Source organism: Panthera pardus, unplaced genomic scaffold (genome assembly GCF_024362965.1).
Source record: "Panthera pardus isolate Hobbes unplaced genomic scaffold, ASM2436296v1 HiC_scaffold_22, whole genome shotgun sequence".
NCBI lineage: Eukaryota > Metazoa > Chordata > Mammalia > Carnivora > Felidae > Panthera > Panthera pardus.
Window position 1 is genome coordinate 41,496,761 of NW_026526788.1, and position 15,285 is coordinate 41,512,045.

Sequence of the window (15,285 nt, forward strand, 5' to 3'; positions counted from 1 at the left end):
GGTGTTTTTTTTTTAACCTAGAAAGTGGTCTAATTTGGTATGTTTTATGTGAGCCTGAAACAAGAATGTGTATTTTTCTAATGTTGGATACAGTTTCTATAAATATAAATTAGATCATGTTGATTGATAGTGCTGTTTATCTATTTATATATAGATATGGATATAGATATAGACATATCCTTAGGTGATTTTCTGCTGCTTGAATTGTCAATTACTGAAAGAGGAGAGTTGAACTCTCCAACTAATCTGTTTAGGAGACAGTCTATGGTTAGTGTTTTCTGTATCTGGAGGAACTAGAGAATTCAAATTTCCCTAGGGTCTTTGTATTTCTCTTCCCTGTTAACTTCAGGGTCCCCAAAGAACACCTTTTAAATAGAGTTTGCACCTTGAAGCAATTTGGCTATAATCCACCATTATTATGCTAGAGGCTTGTTGTTGTGATGGTTACATGTGGGGGAGGAGATGTTCTATAACTTAATGACTTAAACTCCATCTTTTAGTGAGCTGGTGTCCCTGGGCTGCGATCTTTGCAAGTGTCTTTCCCTCCTTCCCTCTTAGGTGCCTAGGAAGGCTAGAGGGGGATAGAGTCATATAACTGCCCTTTGCCCCAGTGGGATAAGTTTCTGTGAAGTGTTTTTCCATACAGAATAAGTTTTTACTATGAAGAATATTCTGGCTTATTTCACAATGATTGTTGTGAAACAATGATTCTCCTCTCCCTATCAGATCCAAGAAGGGATCTTCTTCAAATCACTGTGAGAACAGGGTGGGAGTCCTGGAAATAGAGCCCATAAACCCCTCCTAGGACTGCAGTTCTCATGAGTTTCTCATGGTCACATTAGTTTACACTCAGTATCCAGAAATCCATTAAATGTAATATTTAAGTGTTCCTGTCGGTTTATAGCTCCAGCAGCTCTTGCTCTAAAAAAGTATATCTCACTTGTGTCCCTTTGGATGAAATTGTCTCTCCAGATTTCAGGGTAGCCATTTGCCCTGCAATGGCAGTTTTCCAATGGATCTAAGAAAGTCATTGGTTTTCAGTTTATCCAGCTTTTCTTGTAAGGACAGGAGTGATGACTTCTAAGCTTCTTACAAATCAAAGGTAGGACTGGGAGTCTCCAGTCAGAAACGTTTGTTTTTTTTTTTAAATCTTTTTAATGTTTATTTCTGAGACAGAGAGAGACAGGGCATTAGTGGGGGAGGGGCAGAGAGAGAGGGAGACACAGAAACCGAAGCAGGCTCCAGGCTCTGAGCTGTCAGCACAGAGCCCGACACGGGCTCGAACTCACAAACCGTGAGATCATGACCTGAGCTGAAGTTGGTTGCTCAACTGACTGAGCCACCCAGGCGCCCCCAGAAACGTTTTTTTATAATCCTTTCCCCTAGACTTAGTCTAGGAGTCAGGAAAAATATGTTAATTAAAACAATGTCTCTGGAATTCAGCTGTGGTGCCACAAAGATAGGACAGACATAGAGGAAGACTGTTCTTCAAGAGCTGGTAGAGTTTGACCACCATCATATGAAATGTTCTCATGGTTGTCAGTTCCACCCAGCAGATATACCATCTACATGAATCCTATCTCCAGTCTTTTCTTTTTCCTGGTTTGGAATCTAGTCTTATTAGATGTCATTTACAGTGATTGAAAGCAATTACCTGCTGTCAAGTACCAGAGGCAGACCAGCACTATCTGTTTTGCTAAGACCTGTATGCATCACCATCAATGCTTTCAATAGTTAGAAAATCCAAGCTTCATATTAGAAGGGGGAAAAAAAGTATGATATTTTAAATGGAGTGTGAGTCAGCTTTGAGGTGTGGGTAAGGATATGTTATATGCTAGTTACTTGCCCACTGTCCAGAAAAAACAGACCTGTATTAGAAAGTCCTGAACTCCTCCCATGACATACTCTTGACATAAGATTGTAAGATAAAGCTTTGGTTCAATTACTCTTCTATTTCATTGGATTAGGGCTGTCACTGTCTTAAATAGTTCCTTCTTTTATAACTGTCACCTAGGCACTGCAAAAATTCTTAACCACATCCTCACTCTCAGGAAAGGGGTCCTCTTCAGCTCCCTTCCTTATTATGTTCCCATTGTGTCCACAGATAGAAGAAAGTATCTCTTGCCACGTGCATTTCTTCTCTCCAATTCCTAGTTCTCAAACAAATTTGAGCCAGAGGAGGGAAGTTCTTTGAAGCATTTCTAAGTTTCAGGTGCAGGGACAGAGCCCTCACAATGATATTTCAAGAATTCTGGTTTGGTTTTGTTTCATTTTTTTTGAGAATAGATTCATCTTCCTCACCTTAGGTCCCTTATTCCAACAGCAAGGTCATTGTTCATAGTAAAAAAAACAATCATCCAATCACTATGAATGAAATAATTTATGATAGAGACAAAGCTGACATCAGAGGTCATGGTGTGCCAGTCATACTGGTATAGATTCCTGCCAGGCTGTCAAACCCTCATTGTGTCAGTCATGGCATATGCTGTATGTTGAAGTGTTTGCCCCCTCTTTTCCTTCTAACCTATAATTATGTTGCCAGGAGCAATTTCTTCCCGGCAATAAATTTATATGGTAAAGCACAGTGCACTTGAGAACACCATTCATAAAGCTTTTCCTACTGTCTGATGCCATGAACCATGTAGTTAACCTACAACTGACAGGAAGTATGTATTTAATTATAACTGGCCTGGTGTGCATCACTAATTAAGAACCAGGATGAGTCCTCATTTGCTCACAAGAGCTCAGACTGCTGTTTTATAAGACGATATAAATTTCAGTAAGGAGGAGGACTCCCCTTGATTTAAATGGCAAAAAAGAAAAAGAAAATATTTTGTTTGCATTATGCAAAGCACGTTCTAGGTACTTTTATACATTTTTATTCAAATTAACTTTACATGTCATAATAATATTCTAAGATATGTATTATTATCTCCATTTTACAGATGTAAAGAACAATGAATGAGACAAAAGAAAGAAGCAATATATAAATGATAAGATATAGTTAGCAAGCTTGCTGTCATATATAGTGGAGAAAACAGAATATGTTGTCAAGGGCATGTTCTGGGGAATGAAATCATTTGCTCATGTGTTCCCCATCTTTACTCAGCAGATACATAGCTTTCTGTTTCATAAGAAAAGAACAACTTTGAGAACTTCCACAGGTCCACCTCTACTCCTCCTCAGTCACAGGGGTCTGTGCTCATGCCCTCAGCTTTCATTCGGGTTACTATCAACATCTTTACAAAAGGTTCCCAAAGGTCAACTTCTCCACTTGCACATTAGGTGTCATTCCGTGTAGATTTTCTCCTTTCTTCCGTACCACCATTTATGTCTTCTCCACTTTTTACTTCCCATCAACACATGCGTGCTATTGTTTTCTCATCTAAGTTTTTAAAGCAAAACCCTTTCTTGGGCACCTATCTGTGCCCTCACATTGTTTCCTCACATTGTTTCCTCTCCTTTACAGTAAAACTCTTGAAAATTGTCTTTATTCTTTTAAATTTGTCTCCCCTTCTCTCTGAAATCTACTCTGGATGGGCTTTCATATCCAACCCTCCCCTGAAAGTGTGCTGATTCAGGCCACCAATGATTTCCACTTTGTTATACTATAATCAGTTTTCTCTGTTGTTATCTTACTTACCATTTGACATGTTTCATGACTTCCTCTGTTTTAAAACACTTTCTTTATGTGGCTTGAATCCTAGCTCCAAGCTCCCTAGTTTGCCTTCTGCCTCAATGGCCACTCTTTCCCAATTTCCTTTGCTCCTTCCTCTCTTCTTCCTGATTTATACATGTTGGCATGGACCAGAGTTTCCACTTGAAACTTTTTCTTCCTATATATTCTTTCTGAGGTGATTTTTTTCTATTATCAAGGCTTTACATACTATTTTTATGGTGATGGTTCCAAAGTTTATGTCACCACCTCAATGTGAGATCCTTATATCCAAAACCTACAACATGCCTACTCAGAGGTCTAATAGACATCTCAAATTAATAGATGTAAAACTGAAATTCTGACTTTCTCTCAAAACCTGCTCTCTTTTATCATTCACCATCTCACATACTGGCAAACCCATTCTTTTATTTGCTTAGGAAAACATAATTTTAGATTTATCTTTAATCTTTTACCTCAGAAACTAAATCCAATCTATCAATAAATCCTATTGGCCCTACCTTCAAAACATAAATTCTTTTTTTTAATTGATTATTTAATTGATGTATTTAAATTTACATCCAAGTTAGTTAGCATGTAGTGCAATAATGATTTCAGGAGTAGAATCCAGTGATTCATCACCTACATATAACATCCAGTGCTCATCCCAACAAGCGCCCTCCTCAATGCCCCTTGCCCATTTAGCCCATGTCCCCACCCAAAACCCTTCCAGCAACCCTTAGTTTGTTCTCTGTATTTGTCTCTTATGGTTTGTTCCTCTCCCTGTTTTTATATTATTTTCCTTCCCTTGCCTTATGCTAACTTGTTTTGTATCTTAAATTCCACATATGAGTGAAGTCATATATTTGTCTTTCTCTAATTTCTCTTAGCGTAATACACTCTAGTTCTATCCACATTGTTGCAAATGGCAGGATTTCATTCTTTTTGATTGCCAAGTAATACTCCATTATATACATATGTACCACATCCTCTTTATCCAGTCGTCTGTCGGTGGACATTTGGGCTGTTTCCATACTTTGGCTATTGTTGATAGTAGCTGACTGCTATAAACATTGGGGTACATGTGCCCCTTCAAAACAGTATTCCTATATCCTTTGGATAAATACTTAGTAGTGAAATTGCTGGGTTGTAGGGTAGTTCTATTTTTAATTATTTGAGGAAACTCCATACTGTTTTCCAGAGTGGCTGCACCAGTTTCCATTCCTGCCAGCAGTGCAAAAGGGTTCCTCTTTCTCCACATCCTTGCCAACATCTGTTGTTGCCTGAGTTGTTAATTTTAGCCATTCTGACTGGTGTAAGGTGGTACCTCATTGCGGTTTTGATTTGTGTTTCCCTGATAATGAGTAATGTTGAGCATTTTTTCATGTGTCTGTAAGCCATCTTTGGAAAAGTGTCTATTCATGCCTTTTGCCCATTTCTTCATTGGATTGTTTTTTGGGGTGTTGAGTTTGATAAGTTATTTGTAGATTTTGGATACTAACCCTTTATCTGATATGTCATTTGCAAATACCTCCTCCCATTCCGTCAGTTGCCTTTTAGTTTTGCTGATTGTTTCCTTCACCGTGCAGAAGATTTTTATCTTGATGAGGTCTCAATAGTTGATTTTGCTTTTGTTTCCCTTGTCTCTGGAGACATGTTGAGTAAGAAGTTGCTGCAGCCGAGGTCCAGGAGGTTTTTGCCTGCTTTCTCCTTGAGGATTTTTATGGCTTCCTCTCTTACATTTAGGTCTTTCATCCATTTTGAGTTCATTTTTGTGTATGGTATAATAAAGTGGTCCAAGTTCATTCTCCTGCATGTCGCTATCCAGTTTTCTCAACACAATTTGCTGAAAAGCCTGTCTTTATTCCATTGGGTATTCTTTCCTGCTTTGTAAATGTTAGTTGGCCATACATTTGTGGGTCCATTTCTGGGTTCTCTATTCTGTTCCAATGATCTATGTGTTTGTTTTTGTGCCAGTACCATACTGCCTTGATGATTACAGCTTTGTAATACAGCTTGAAGTATAGAATTGTGATGCCTCCAGCTTTGGTTTCTTTTTCAGGATTGCTTTGGCTATTCGGGGTCTTTTCCGGTTCCATACAAATTTTAGGATTGTTTGTTCTAGCTCTGTGAAGAATGCTGGTGTTATTTTGATAGGGATTGCTCAAAACATAAATTCTAAATACTTTCACAAATCACCCTTTTTGAGTGATCTCTTTGTAGTCAGGATACTGGCCAATTCAAATTTAGTTTTGAATATTTCAGGGATCATAGAGGGAAAAGAAAGTAACATTTGAAAATATTTAGAATTTAGTAAAATTGAAATAACTCCAAATTTTAATTTTTCTTATGCAGATATATTTCATATATTAAAGTTATCAATAGCTATACAGTCCTCTGTAAAAGGCAATTACTATATACATATTCCCCAACATTCTAGAGTCAGCACTATTACCTCCCTATATTTTGTTGTTATTGTTTACAGTTTGGCCTGGTTTGCTATGGATATACTTTATATCAATTCTGAAAACATGATATAAATTATAAGACCAACTGCTGTTTTATCTCCTAAAATTTTTTAAATGTTTTTTATTTTGAGTAAGGGAGAGAGAGGAGAGAGAAGAAAGCTGGGGAGGACCAGAGAGAAACAGGGACAGAGGATCCGAAGCAGGCTCTGTGCTGACAGCAGCAAGTCATGACCTGAGCCAAATTTGGACATTTAACTGATTGAGCCACCCAGACACCCCTCCTTCTAAAAAATGTTTAAAAAGTGCTTCCAATTAATCTACAACAGTACCTTTGAATAAATGTTCCATGTGCCTCTTAGATTTGAAATTTCTTACAACATTTTGAGGGAACTGATAATCTCTCAAGCCTCATTTGCACTCTTATATAGTCAATACTTATGAATGCAACTCAGTAACAAAAAATAATAAAATTCTGTTAAAAAAGTCTTAACAATAATTTAAAAAATAATATAGTTCCATCTACTAGTGAACAACTTCCTTTCTTATGTCCTGTATAGCTCTACCTTGCTGCTTTGAAATAGGGAAATATGAGATGGCTATCACTCTTCCAGTGACAAATATTGGCTTTAAGGACATCCAATTTTTAAGTTAATGCTGTATTTCTACACCTTTCCGCATAAAACTTTTCACTTTGTCTTCAAATCATATTAGTCGTTCTCGAAGACATTTCACACAACAATTTAACTCCACTTATGTATCACTAACAGCGCACTTAGCTAACTGATATGATGATGGCATGAACAGCTATGTTCAAGTTGAGCAAAACCTAGCAGGGACAACTACATCATGGCTGTTTCCTGGCTAAAAACAGTTATGAGATTCATTTAAATTTCACAAGTTTTGATACGTGGAAAACATGGAGGTTGTAGTCCATAAAATATGGTACTTTTCCTTATTTCTTTCCTTCTTATTTCTTATAGACCATTAATTTACTGTTTGATCACCAATAATTCCTAAATCTTTTCTAGCACTCGTAATTGCAATCTCTTTATTGGAGTCATTCATCTAATAATATTTTTAATTTTGGTCTCTATGTGACAAAATTTATGTAGTATTATATGTATATGTACAAAGGATACGTTTGTTGTTCCCCCATATTGAGACAATATGTTTCTTATTCAAAGAATAATATATAATATATGTTATAATGTTATATATAATATATATTATATATAATATCATATATAATATAATTCTGGATGTTTAAATTTCACTGTAATTGATCTAGGGTTTTTTGTTTGTTTGTTTTTATTGTATCATTTGGCATTCTGAATAGGATGACCACAAAACCTATTATAGCTTTTGAGTAAACGTTCCCATGGATTTTAAAGAAATCGCAGCCACAGTATGGAGGGCCGATGTACAGAAAATAGTTCAATGCTATTTAAAGAGATTTAGATTGATTTAAAAAGTTGAGTTTTAAAGGTTCAACTGATTTTAACAATCTGGTGATAATGGGCAGCACAGACAGAAATCATGTACTGCTATGCTAATGTACATTTGTATATTCATCATTTATCTCATCATGAATGCTTATGGTTACTCTAAATGTGTGCATATAAAACATATGTAAATTTCTACAATTATACCTTATATTTGGATTGGTACAAGTTTGAAAATTGATTGGATACCAATTATGAATTATATGTGTCCCATAGCTCATTCCAAAAATGGTTCTGCTGTGAAGGTTTCTTTATTAGGTATCAGATTTCTCTGTACCATAACACTGTGCTCCACCAAAATTTGTGTCTGTATCATCACGACAAAAAACAATAATCTTCAAAGGAGGGCTATTTAACCTTCATTTGCAATGGCATAAACAATAACGTCAGATGTTTCCTATTTAACGGAATGGAATTCCAGACCTTCCTTTGATACAGCATACTGAATGACAAATCAAACCATCATTAGAATTAACCTAATTTTTTATTCTAAGTGGCTGCTGACAGTGCTACTGTCACCATTATTGCCAAGATCCCATTCTGTTAAAGGAACCAACCCCAGAAACACCCTCCCCCCCACCGTTTGTTGGCATCTTACTAATAACTCACCCCTTAGGAAATCTCCTTTGCACTCTTTAATCAAAACAGCACTGGAGATCATCAGCTTAAATTATGGTCCATTAGCCCTTGGGATGTGGGTAGGAGAGGAAAGAGGAAAGGGTGCCCTAGCAATCTATTAGTCTACTCATTTTTTCCCTCATAATGATAGAAAGCATTTCTGTCTTGAATTCTAGTAGGAATTCATGAAATATTTTATCATTAATTATGTTAGTGGCTATTGGCAGAGTTACAGATCTTTTATCATTGTGAGGAAATATTCTTTTCCTGGCCCATCAAGTATTTTTTATTCTTCACATGGGCATCAAATTTCATCAAAATTTTATCAGAATACATGGATATGATACTGTAGTCTTCCTTGGCTCTTGAACTATATTGTTTATTTTAAATTTTTTTAATGTTTATTTATTTTTGAGATAGAGAGAGACAGAGCATGAATGGGGGAGGGGCAGAGAGAGAGAGAGGGAGACACACAATCGGAAGCAGGCTCCAGGCTCTGAGCCATCAGCCCAGAGCCCGACGTGGGTCTCGAACTCACAGACTGCGAGATCGTGACCTGAGCTGAAGTCGGGCGCTTAACCGACTGAGCCACCCAGGCGCCCCTATATCGTTTATTTTAAAACTGTTGCTTCAATTATTCCCCTCCTTGTGTGTATCCATCTTTTAATGTAACAATGTGAGTGTAAGCACAAGGAAGAGTCTGGACCAGACTGGAGCTGGGCAATCTCCAAACATGCAAGAAAGTCCCACCAAGTTCAGCAGAGCCCACCCTACTGTCATTCCTCATTGACATTACTCATTGATTCCCGAGCAATATTAAATGCATATTACTTTAAACAACAAAGTTTTGGAGTGGTCTGTTGCACAGTAAAAGCTAAATAGAGAATAATTGACCATATACTGTTATAGACACATGTACACATGTGGATAGATGTATGTTGCACAGAAAATTATCTAAAAATATAAAAGCAAATTGATGTCAGTAGTTACCCCCAGGATAACATATAGATGTTTTAAATGTGTATGTACTGAAGTCTCTTAATATCTTCAGGTGTGATTTATTTTTAATCTGATGCTTACTTCTTTTGGATACCAGGTTTATATAAATAGCTTTAGTTTCTTTAACCCTAAACTGTGATAAATTATATTACAATAATAGACTAACCAGTATCAAATCATATGTTCATTCTCTGTATATTTCTCACTATTCTTTCAATATAATGCTGGATTATGTTTGATATTTTCTTTTTTAAGATTTAGGGTCTTGATATTAAAGGATACTGGTCTTGGGTTTTCTTATTTTATGCTACCTTTGTCCCCTTTTGGGTTTTAGAGTTCTTTAGAAAGGAACTGGGAAATGTTGCATCATCGTGTGTTTTACGTCTGCTTACTCCTCCTCCTTAGGGCATTTATATTTCTCTTTTTTGTTGTTCTTTGTTTTGAAATGATTGCTACAGATCTGTATTATTCAATTTTGCAAATGAATAATTTGCAATAATAAAAATATATCTGTAACTTTCACTACAATTTTCTTTTATGATAGTCTGCATTTAAAATGTATAATTTCCTCCAACTTTGTTTAGGCTACTTTTATTGCTCTCAGATTTATGAGGATATGTTGCAGTTTTGTGTTCAGAGAGAAGACCTGAGTAGGAAGGCCTGAAATTTCACACAGAATAAATGCCTTAAAATCTTTTTTATTAAATTTTTTTAATGTTTATTTATTTTTGAGAGAGACAGAGACAGAATGCGAGTGGATTAGGGACACAGAGAGAGGGAGACACAGAATCCGAAGCAGGCTCCAGGCTCTGAGCTGTCAGCACAGAGCTTGACGCGGGGCTCAAACTCACGAGCTATGAGATCATGACCTGAGCCGAAGTCAGATGCTTAACCGACTGAGCCACCCAGGTGTCCCTTAAAATCTTTATGCACATATGAAGGTGGATGACCCAGGAAGGAATAATCAGAATATCTTGTAATCTAAGCAGATGATGTTGTGTAGGAGTGATATTCTGGGGTGATTATTAACACTAAGAACAGCCATAACACTAATAAAATGATCAATGTATACCCATTATACAAATACATGTCAACTATCTAATATGTTTTAGTCTTTTTCATAGCACCAATGATAAAATTCCAAGATAAAAAAGTAGTCTCATTCAAGAAATATATATTTCAGTAAGGCAATTAAAAGTTACCTTGTCACAAATTTTCCTATGAATATGTACTCTACTTATACACAGATAAAACTTAGCGTGAAATGTTTATAAACCGCATTCTAATAGGAGTTTCCATTTAAAGAAGCTGAAGTCCCAGCAGTTGGTCTCGGTTGAAATAACAAAATCTTAGTATCTGGCACTGATATTTAGGAATGCTATATGAGGTTTTGAACCCTCAAAATATACTACTTAGAGGTTGATGGTGTCAGTAGTAATTGTAAAAGATTCGTGTATGCAATATCTCCGTGGGATCCTTTCAGCAAAGAAGGATTTTCCTAAAGAGGGAAGATGCAGAGGCAGGAGGTAAGGCTTCATATCAACAGGTTCTGTGCCTGGGTGATAAGCATTAAAGCAGGATCGGGTGTTCTGAGGAGGTATACAAAGCTATGCATAAGCAAGGCCATGATTTTCACTCATGTGGTGATTTGTAGGCTGGGTTTCACCACAGTATCAGTGAGGGCATCATGTCTGGTCCAGGTGCTGATCCCACCAGGCCTGGTCCAGGCTCCACCTGGGTTCCATCCACGTATCCTATTAGTCATGCAGAGCTTGCTCCTCTGCAGTTCCCCAAGCCCACTTCCTACTATCAGAAGCTGCATTGCCAGCATCTCCATGTGAAATGTGACAACATATCTCCACAGAAGACCTGCCAAGCTTGAACCTCGTAAATACAAAAATCAGAAGGGGCCTATAACAAAGTCTAAAACGAGATGGTTTCACAGGTGAATTTTACCCTTTATTTATTTTCATTATTAAAACATTTTTTTTAATCTTTTATTTATTTTTGAGAGAGAGACTGAGTGAGCAGAGGAGGGTCAGAGAAGGAGACATGGACTCTGCAGCAGGCTCCAGGCTCTGAGCTATCAGCACAGAGCCCAATGCAGGGCTCAAACCCATGAACCAGTAGATCATGACCTGAGCTGAAGTTGGATGCTTAAGTGACTGAGCCACCAAGGCACCCCAAATTTTACCAAACATTTAAAGAAGAGTTATTCCCTATTATTCTCAAACTATTCCAAAAAGACAGAAGAGAGAGGAAAGCTTCCAAATGTATTCTATGTGGCCAGCGTTATCCTGATATCAAAACCAGATAAAGACACTACCAAAAAAAAGAACTACAGGCCAGTATCTCTAATGAATATAGATCCAAAAATTCTCAACAAAATATTGGCTGGCAAACCAAATGGAACACTATTTTAAAAAATCATTCACCACAATCAAGTGGGATTTATTCCTGGGATACAAGGGTGGTTCAATATTTGCAAATCTGTCAACATGATATATGACATCAATGAGAGAGAGGATAAAATTCACATGATCATTTCAATAGATGCAGAAAAATCTTTAAGTAGGTTTATATGGAACATAGGTCAATATAATAAAGGCTATATAGGAAAAACCAACAGTGAACATCATACTCAATGGAGAAAAACTGAGAGCTTTCTCCTAAGGTCAGAAACAAGACAAGGATGTGCACTCTCATCACTTTAATTCAACATCATACAGGATAGGCATCCAAATCAGCAAGGATGAAGAAAAACTCACTATTTGCAGATGGCATTGTACTATATATAGAAAACCTGAAAGACTCCGCCAAGAAAACTGCTAGAACTGATAAATGAATTTAGTGAAGTCACAGATTACAAAATCAATGTGCAGATCTGTTGCACTTGTATAGCAATAATGAAGCAGCAGAAAGATAAATTAAGGAATCAATCCCATTTACAACTGCACCAAAAATAATAAGATACCTAGGAATAAACCTAACATAAGAGGCAAAAGACCTTTATTCTGAAAGCTATACAAGTGATGAAAGAAATTGATGACGACACAAAGAAATGGAAAGATATTCCATGCTCATGGACTAGAAGAACAAATATTATTAAAATGTCTATACTATCCAAAGTAATCTACACATTTGATGAAATCCCTATCAAAATACCAACAGCATTTTTCACAGAGCTAGAACAAACAATATTAAAATTTGTATGGAAACACAGATGACCCCAAATAATGAAAGCAGCCTTGATAAAGAAAAGCAAAGTTGGAGGCCTTACAATTTAGGACTTTGAGTTATATTACAAAGCTGTAGTGATCAAAATAATATGGTATGGGCATAAAAATAGATACATAGGTCAATAGGACAGAATAGAAAACCCAGGATTGAACCCATAACTGCATGGTCATTTAATCTTCAATAAAGCAGGAAAGAGTATCCAATGGGAAAAAGATAACAAATGGTATTGGGAAAACTGGACAAATGAAACTGGATCGCTTTCTTACACCATACACAAAAATAAACTCAAAATGGATTAAAGACCTAAATATGAGCCTTGAAACCATAAAAATCCTAGAAGAGAACACAGACAGTAACTTCTTTGACACAGCCATAGCAACTTCTTAATAGATATGCCTATGGAGGCAAGGGAAACAAAAGCAAAAATAAACTATTGGGACTACATAAAAATAAAAACTTCTGCACAGCAAAAGTGAAAGACAAAACTTCACAACAAAACTGAAAGACAACTCAATGAATGAGAGATGTTTGCAAATGACATATCTGATAAAGGTTAGTATCCAAAACCTATAAAGAACTGATTCAAGTCAACACACACAAATAATTCAATTAAAAAATGGGCCAAAGACACGAACAGACATTTCTCCAAAGAAGATGTCCAGATGGTCAAGAGACACATGCAAAGATGCTCAATGTCACCAATCATCAGGGAAATAGAAATCAAAACCACAATGAGATATCTCCTCATACCTGTCAGATGGCTAAAATCAAAAACACAAGAAACAAGTGTTGGTGAGGATGTGGAGAAAAAAGAACCTTCTTACATTCTTGGTTGGAATGCAAACAGGGGCAACCACTGTGGAAAATAGTATGGAGGTTCCTCAAATAATTAAAAATGGAATTACTATTTGATCCAGTAATTCCAGTAGTGGGCATTTATCCAAAGATTTCAAAACACTAATGCAAGAAGATATATGATCCTCTATATTTAATGTAATATTATTTACAATAGCCAAAATATGGGAGCAACTCAAGCGTCCATGGATAGATAAATGAATAAAGAAGATGTGGTATATATATGTACAATGAAATATTACTCAGCCATTAAAAATAATGAAATCTTGCCATTTGCAACAACATGGATGGATCTATAAGGTATAATGCTAAGAGAAGTCAGTCACAGAAAGACAAATACCATATGATTTCACTCAAGTGTGGAATTTAAGTAACAAACAAGCAAAGGGGAATAAAAGGAGAGGGAGAGGCAAACTAAGAAACACTCTTAACTGAAGAGAACAAACTGATGGTTACCAGAAGGGAGGCGGGTAGGTGGGGATAGGTGAAACAGGCGAAGGGGATTAAGAGTATACTCACCTTGATGAGAACTGAGTAATATATGGAATTGTTGAATCACTAAACTGTACACCTGAAATTAATATAACACTGTTAACTACACTGAAATTTTTTTAAAAAAAAGCTTATTATAAGCTTTCGGAGGAAAGGAAAAATGAATTACTGGTGTATTTAGTAGTCTATGAAACACAATGTACTCTGTACCCTCAATCTCCTTCTAAGCAGAGTCCCTCAGAGGGATTCTTATACATAACTTCCCATGCTTTCCGTCACATGAATCTGTTAATCCGCTGGGATGGATTGTACCATCTACATCTGGGTCAAAGAGGACTAGTGATGGGTCAGTTGGAAGGGAAAGTTTAAGAAATAGTTTGGCACAAGAATGCCCAGTGGGGTGTGCTTTGAAAATGGATAGTGAATAATGTGCCTCATCAGATTCTCTTAAAGGAATGGTGGTTGGAAATGAGTGGGAGAAGGAGAAGAGGGTGTGTGTGTGTGTGTGTGTGTGTGTGTGTGTGTGTGTGTGAGAGAGAGAGACAGAGAAAAAGACAGAGACAGAGACAGAGAGAGAAAGATCAGTCAGAGTAGAGAGAAAGGAAGAAAAGCAGTAGAAACTAGGACAGGGTCTGAGAAAATAAAGTTATAAATATAGATACATTCTTCTAATAGTATGCCAAAATGAATGACAAGGTCAACAAAACTGCTTTTAAATTCCTAGAATTTCTGTAGTTAGTAGTATAATGCCAGCTATTGTTTACTGAGTTCTTTCTCTGTGCCAGGCACAGTGCTATGTTTTGACATACATCATTATTAAATTCTATAGCAGTCACTAGTTTTGCTGTTGTTGGAGCTGTTTTGGTACTTGAAAGGTGATGAGCACCATTTCCATTAATATAAGGCCTGACCTTGACACTACTGAAAGAGATCCCTGAGCTTGACGACTTCCTAGGGCATTCTTACAAGTCTCCATCATCTGAAGGACAGAAGGGTGTCTCCACTACTAAAACCTGAAATCTCCCAACATACTGGAAATTGACGTTTTGAAAGAAAAGTAAGCCAAGGCACAGGATGCTGAATTGGTTGTTATCACTGTTCCTTACATGAGTAATGAATCAGTTAAATCCTTCACTGTCTCAAGAAATCACCATCTGTTCGTTAGTCTTTAATTGATGTAAGAGATGTTTCAAGAAATCTCCAATGGGAAACAATTCTGGCATTCACAAAAACTGGATGTCAGATTAGTGGGTCAGCTGAGCAGACGGTGCCAGGGCTATTCAGCATCCAGGGCAGCTGCTGTCCTATCTGGGCAAGGTGGCCATTCCCTCCACTGTACGAATCACAAATCTGCCAGGAGCACTCAAGCTCCTGATGTCTCTGCATCAGATAGTTTATTCTGGAGAGGAGGTTTGGGAGGTGGGAGCTGAATGTAGCAGAAGGCACAATACATCCT